The sequence below is a fragment of the Halyomorpha halys genome, unplaced genomic scaffold (genome assembly GCF_000696795.3).
Source record: "Halyomorpha halys isolate HHAL.00 unplaced genomic scaffold, Hhal_1.1 Scaffold19.1, whole genome shotgun sequence".
Lineage (NCBI taxonomy): Eukaryota > Metazoa > Arthropoda > Insecta > Hemiptera > Pentatomidae > Halyomorpha > Halyomorpha halys.
In genome coordinates, this window is record NW_027115129.1 from 245,488 (window position 1) to 252,160 (window position 6,673).

The 6,673-nt window shown below is 29.4% G+C and overlaps 1 protein-coding gene across 8 annotated transcripts in view; it reads right to left on the reverse strand.

Moving 5' to 3' along the window:
• LOC106681193 (uncharacterized) overlaps nt 1-6,673 on the reverse strand; it is a 307,220-nt gene that overhangs the window by 90,229 nt on the left and 210,318 nt on the right. The gene's annotated exons all lie outside the window — the stretch shown is intronic.

The following is a 6,673-nucleotide window of genomic DNA, read 5'->3' on the forward strand; positions in this document are numbered from 1 at the left end:
TAAAAAAAAATCTATTCTTTTTAATATTTTCTACTACATCTTGACAAACAACTGACATGTAATCCTCATACAAGACTGAAAAGACAGGAAACTGCTCGTCGATTCCGACTATTACAATATTTACTAGACAAACGGTCTAAATTACAAAAGACTGATCTACATGACTATTATAAGGCTTATCTGGACATACGGAGTTGAGCTTTGGCGCTCCACTAAACCATCAAATTCCTCCCGAATCCAAAATTTCAGTCCAAAATCCTTCGTAAAATCCTTAATGCTCCTTACTTTGTCACAAATCAAGTCATCCATTAGGAACTCAATGTCCCATATGTTGCCGATTTGGCCTGAACCAGATACCGTTCCTTCCATAATAAACTTCTCAACCACCTAAATCCACTTGTTTCTAACCTGGCTCCTCCTTCATTTCCTAATAATCCTCCTAGGTGTCTGAAAAGAAGATGGCCTCAGGATTTTCTCCTCCAGAAATGTTATTGGAGTTCTATCAGTGGGTGGATTCTCCACATGTTTGTATCATGTCACTATGTCACCTTCAGCAAATTTACTTGTTGTATACATGTGTATACAGTTGTAAATAACAATAAAGAAATTATTATAAAAAACAAAAAAAAGTATCGCGTATCGATTTATTTGACTAAGATAAGAAAACAGAAAAGTAAAACTGAATCGATATGAGCTTTTAAAATCGATAGCATTTTCATATTCTGCATATCTCACAACATAAAGAGGCCCTAACATGTTAGAAATCAAGAAAGTTAAAATTAATCGATAGGCAGTCTTTAAATCGATAGCATTTTCATATTCTACATACCCCGGAATATATAAAGGGACCCTTATATGTTAGAAATCAGAAAAGTTAAAATTGATCTATACGCGATCATAAAATATATCGATGTATAGTTGTAAGACAAAAAATGTCGTCTTTATACGAATACAAACGTATCCGGATGGTTAATGTTTTAATTTTTTCGTATAAGAGATAATGGGAAAATACAATCTTACATAATATAAATACAATCATATTATTTCAATTTCTTGAGACAAGGTAATTATTTATTAAATAAATCAAAAATTTGTATCCTTTTTTGTCTCAACACTTTTTATTTTTCAACAGTCCAACGTTTCGACCATTTTAGCCATCCTCAAGGACATCTTCAATTATAAATTCTTCTTCACATTAAATTTAGAATTAATTTTGCAGACTATTCTGCCCAGGTCATTCATTAATTAAAAGTTAAAACCTTTTTTTTTTTTTAAATTTAAATCCTAAATATCTAAATCTTCTTATATTAAAATTATCCACACAAAACCACTACCATATACACAAATAGGATTTAAATTAAAAAAAAAATAGGTTTTTAACTTATAATTAATGAATGACCTGGGCAGAATAGCCTGCGAAAGTAATTCTAAATTTAATGTGAGGTAGAATTTATAATTGAAGATGATCTTGAGGATGGCTAAAATGGCCGAAACGTTGAACTGGTGAAAAATAAAAAGTGTTGAGATAAAGGAGAGAAGTTTTGATTTATTTAATAAATAAATTCAATCTTTAATGAACGACTTTTGTATTCAAATGGTTATTCGAATTGTTTTGCCTGAATAATTGATTATTCGTGTAAAATAATGACGAATGAAAAAGTATTCGAATGGTTAATCATATGTTTTTGTACGAATAATTGATTGTTCGAGTAGGAAATTCACGAATAAAATAGTATTCGTCTCTCGCCATTCGAATAATATTTGCTCAACTCTGTTTCTGAATAAAATTTTTCTCTTATTATTTTATGTATTGAAATTGGGACATATCATTATTAGGTTTATCAATTATAAGTTGTTCACAAATGATTGATAAATTGATTATAGTTGACAGTTGAACGGAGATAATGTTGATCCGCTGATCGTTCAGGATTAGATAACAATCAAGATTAGGTGAGTTAACATCTGTCACTTTGCTTACTCTTGCAACTCTAACTTTTCTTTTCAACTTCTTAAATCTTCCATCATTTTATCCTATTCAGCTCTTAATATAATTTTTAATCTAAAATATCAACAAAAGCACAAAGGTGGCGGTTTTTCCCTTTACACCAAGTAGGTGGCATTGGTTTATTCCGTAAAGCCAAATTACTATATTCTGTGGAATCCCTGTAGGACAGTTGGCCTAATCCTTTTGTTACTCCTATTATTTATTAAGTATATCTGGTTTATTAATATACTATACCATAACTATATCTGTTATATACTTTTTGTACGGGGGTTGCCCACAAATAAATTTAAAAAAAATTATAATAATTATAAGCATTCCATATATACCTTTCTAACCATCCTAATCCTTATCTAGTTCCATCCATCCCTGCAAGAGACTTATTGTAAAATAAAAATGGACAGTTGGAGTATTGGCAATGGTCGGAGTCTTTACTCAAGTTGATTGGTGGCAGCTTTAGCGCACTTGCTCAGCTTCCACTGGCTCACTACCAGTGATGCGGCGAGAGGGAAGCACTGGGATCTCTTGAGCTCTGCTCTACCCCTCACACTTAGAGGATAGAGTGTGCTAAGGGATCCTCAGGTCGATTGTGTAAATATTGTTTATTAGAGTGTAAATGTGACTAGAGATTATTTTATTTTTTCATGCACATAGTTTGATTATGTTCATTTTCTTAATCTTTTTGTTTGTATATTTTAAGAGAGGTTTTATTTATTTTTATGTGCTTTTTTTTTTTATTTATTTATTTTTCATTCTTATCTTAATTTTTTTTTAGTAATAATGTGATCATTCATCACTATTACCTATTGCTCACAACGGTGTGGCAAATTGTAATATCTATCAATTAATAAAGTTCGAAAGTTTAAAAAAAAAAAAATTATAAAGAAGATGGTCAGGGTTGCGGCGGTCAAAAGAGAAACAAAATTATTTATTTACCGACGTTTCGCCCAACTTTGTAGAGCTTCATCAGGGCTAAAAAGATATTTAAAAAAACCAACATAATATTTTTAGTTATTTTTTTAATTTAGGTATATTTACCAAGATTTCAAAAAGAATTTTCACAATTTTTCATATTTTCATACTTAAAAGTGTGTCTTATCTTGGAGAGTTTTTGCAATCAGGTAACAGTAAAATATTTTACCATACCTTAAGATATATCCGAATCCTAAAAGTGAGGCCAAAATGAAAGCTATCATAAGGTTGGAGTTTTGAAATGATTACAATAAATGTACTTACGTATTCTCAAATTTATTCGTACGTATAAAGGACACTTACCTGTAACAGAAAATAAATGTTATTATTTACTAATTGTACAAAAGTTATTATACATCTATAAAATAAATTTATATTTAAAACAAATGACTAAATTTGAGAAATTAATTAAAATTTATGTTTTACTTTCATCTATCTATATATGGAATATGTAGTAAGGAATAGTACAGCGATTGCCAAATAAACCGAATTATACGTCTGTGTTTATCTGTTTGCAGCCTTGTTCAAAAACGAAAATTCATACGAAACTGAGATTATATATTTAAGGATAGATGTCTGGAGTTCTGAATGAAAAATTATTTTCTTTAAATGTTTTATTTATGACATATGGTTTTCTCTGGTCAGTCGATTTAATTCAGAGGTGCAGAGAATTAAAAAAGAATCGATTATTAATATATCGCGCTTGCGTATCGATTTATTTCAACATTTCGGATTTCTGACATATTCGGGTCCCCTACATGTGTTTTTAGGGGTGGTGAAAATGAAAATGAAATCGATTATTAAGATAACGCGTCTGCGTATAGATTTCTTTTAACTTTTCGGGTTTCTGACATGTTGGGATCCCTATGTATGTTTTCGGAGATATTAAAAATGAACATGAACGCGATTTTTTTTAATCGCGTAGTTCTGAATCAAATTTAACTTTCGCAATGTGTTCCAAATTCGCAATGTTGAATTAAATCGATACGCAAGCACAATATCTTAAACTCTATTTGATTTTCACTTTCAGCACCTTCGAAAATCTATACAGGGAACCCAATAGGTCAGAAATCCGAAAAGTTAAAATAAATCGATTCGCGATATTAATCGATACTAATAATCTTTTGAAGAAGTTTGTCGGGGGGTGCGGTCAGCAAAGAACAACATAAATAAACAAAACCTATTTATTTATTTTATGCCGACGTTTCGACCTGAGTTTCATCAGGGGTTGTGGCGTGTAGAGGAAAGATTGGTAACTGACTGGATACTAATAATCGATTTAATTTTCATTGTCTAGCTTGTAGTCAATAACTAATAATTTCTATATATGTTTATATGACGGTAAAGAAATATTAGAAGATGGTCAGGGTTCCGATCAAAAAAAGAACTAATAGTTTAAAACTATTTTAATATCCGACGTTTCGCCCCACTTTGCAGGGCTAAAAAGATACAAAAAAAAAAATAAAACTGAAAATATTACAGCAATAAGATAATTTAAGCTAGGATAAATATTATGTAAATAAATAAAATATTATGTAAAAAATAAAATATTATGTAAATAAATATTATTATCCTAGCTTAAATTACCTTATTGTAGTTTTATTAACAGTTTTCATTTTTTGTATCTTTTTAGCCCTGCAAGGTGAGGCGAAACGTCGGACATTAAAATAGTTTTAAACTATTTGTTCTTTTTTTGACCGCAACCAATTATTTGACTATTATTATTATTACCAATTATTAACTAATTATTTCCAATTTTTAGGGGAACTAATTCTGACAACTATTTAACTATTACTTTGTACCTTAGTTAATTAAATATTAGCTAGCTAATTCCCAACTCTGGTGCTAAAGAGTTGTAATACTCAGAGAGTAGAGTCATTTCTACATTCTTGATATGTAATTGACATCAATTATGCTCAAATTGAATAACTAAACGACAATTATATATAAAAAAAAGATAAAACAATAATTGATTTATCAGTATATTTATAATTTATTTAATTAAGAATAAATTCAGGTCATTCCTTCTGAGTGTCATTTAAAAATGCATTTGAATTTGAATCTAAAACATAAAATTAATTAATTAATAAGTTACAAAGAAAAGCTCTGAGTATCCGAGGAATCACACGGCATCTTATCGCACTGTTTACGTCTAGACGAATGCTAGTCGTTACAGAATATGATAACATTCATCTTGAATTTTAACAAAGATCCATTTTACTATCTTGTTGAAAAACACTCCAAGCTCTTACACATAGAAGATAATGCTTCCATTATATTTTTATAGAATCATTGACTGGTTTATTCTGTCGAAATAAAAATATATTAAAATCTTAAGTATGTTTATATAGCCAAGGTATTAATTGCCTTTTATTATAGTAGAAGAGACCAAGAGGAGAAAAAAGGCAGTTATTTAACCCCAATTTTTGATTACTTTAATGAAAACTATGTATAATTACCACTTAAAACTGTTGAGTCTGCCAAGTATAGTTAGGAGGAATAAGAAATGGCGGCTGTTTCATAGCATTAAAAAAATCATTTTTTCTTTCGGATCTCCATATCTTTAAAATTATCAACAATACTAAAAAACTTAATAGAACCTAATTTAAAGAACGGTAATTTTTCTAAAATATGAGCCCTAATAGAGATATTTACGTTTAATAGTTCTCAAGATATAACTTTTTAAAAAGAAATTTATCATAAAAATATACTAAAAGATTAGCAGTTAGTTAATTTATTTTGAGAAATCTATATCTCAGGAACTATGTGACGTATAGATATCTATTAGCACTCAAATAAATAAATAAAGCTAGTTAATGTTCGAAAACACTCGAAGCTCTTACACATAGAAGATAATGCTCCCATTATATTTTTATGGAATCGATGACTTGTTCATTTTGTCGAAATTAAAAATATATTAAAATCTTAAGTATGTTTATAGATAGATAGGTAACCAAGGTATTAATACCTTTTATTATAGTAGAAGAGACCAAGAGGAGAAAAAAGACAGTTATTTCACCCCAATTTTTTGTTACTTTAATTACACATAATTGTCATTAATAGTCAAAATTGATGAGTCTGCCAAGTATAGGTAGGGTGAATGAAAAATGGCGGCAGTTTCAGACGTTAAAAATTTTTTTTTTTCATTCGGAGCTTTATATCTTTAAAACTACCTACAACAATAGAAAAACTAATGGGGTCATTATTTAAAGTAGACTAAATTTGCTAAAATGTGAGTCCTAATAGAACTATTTACGTTTAATAGTTCTCAAGATATAACTTTGTAAAAAGCAATTTTTCATAAATAGATAATAAAAGATTAGTAGTCTGTGGATTAATTTTGAGAAATCTATATTTCAAAAACCATTAGACGGACAGATGTCTTCCAGCATTCAAATTAATGCTAATTTAATGGGCTATAAAGTACTTTATGATGTTTATCTTCGTTGGAGTAGTATTTTTCATGATATTCGACAAACTGTTGATTTCTAGCAGTTCGGACAAAATTTTTGACTATGAGCAGATATATCTCAGGATCCATAAGACTTATTCTATAAAGTAGTTTATAACGTTTATCTTTGTAGGAGTGGTAGTTTACATGATATTTGACAACTCTTCTTTAAATGATGTTCTACAGATTCGATACTTAGGACTCCATCTTAACAAGAGACTTACTTGGAATCCACACACAAGACTGAA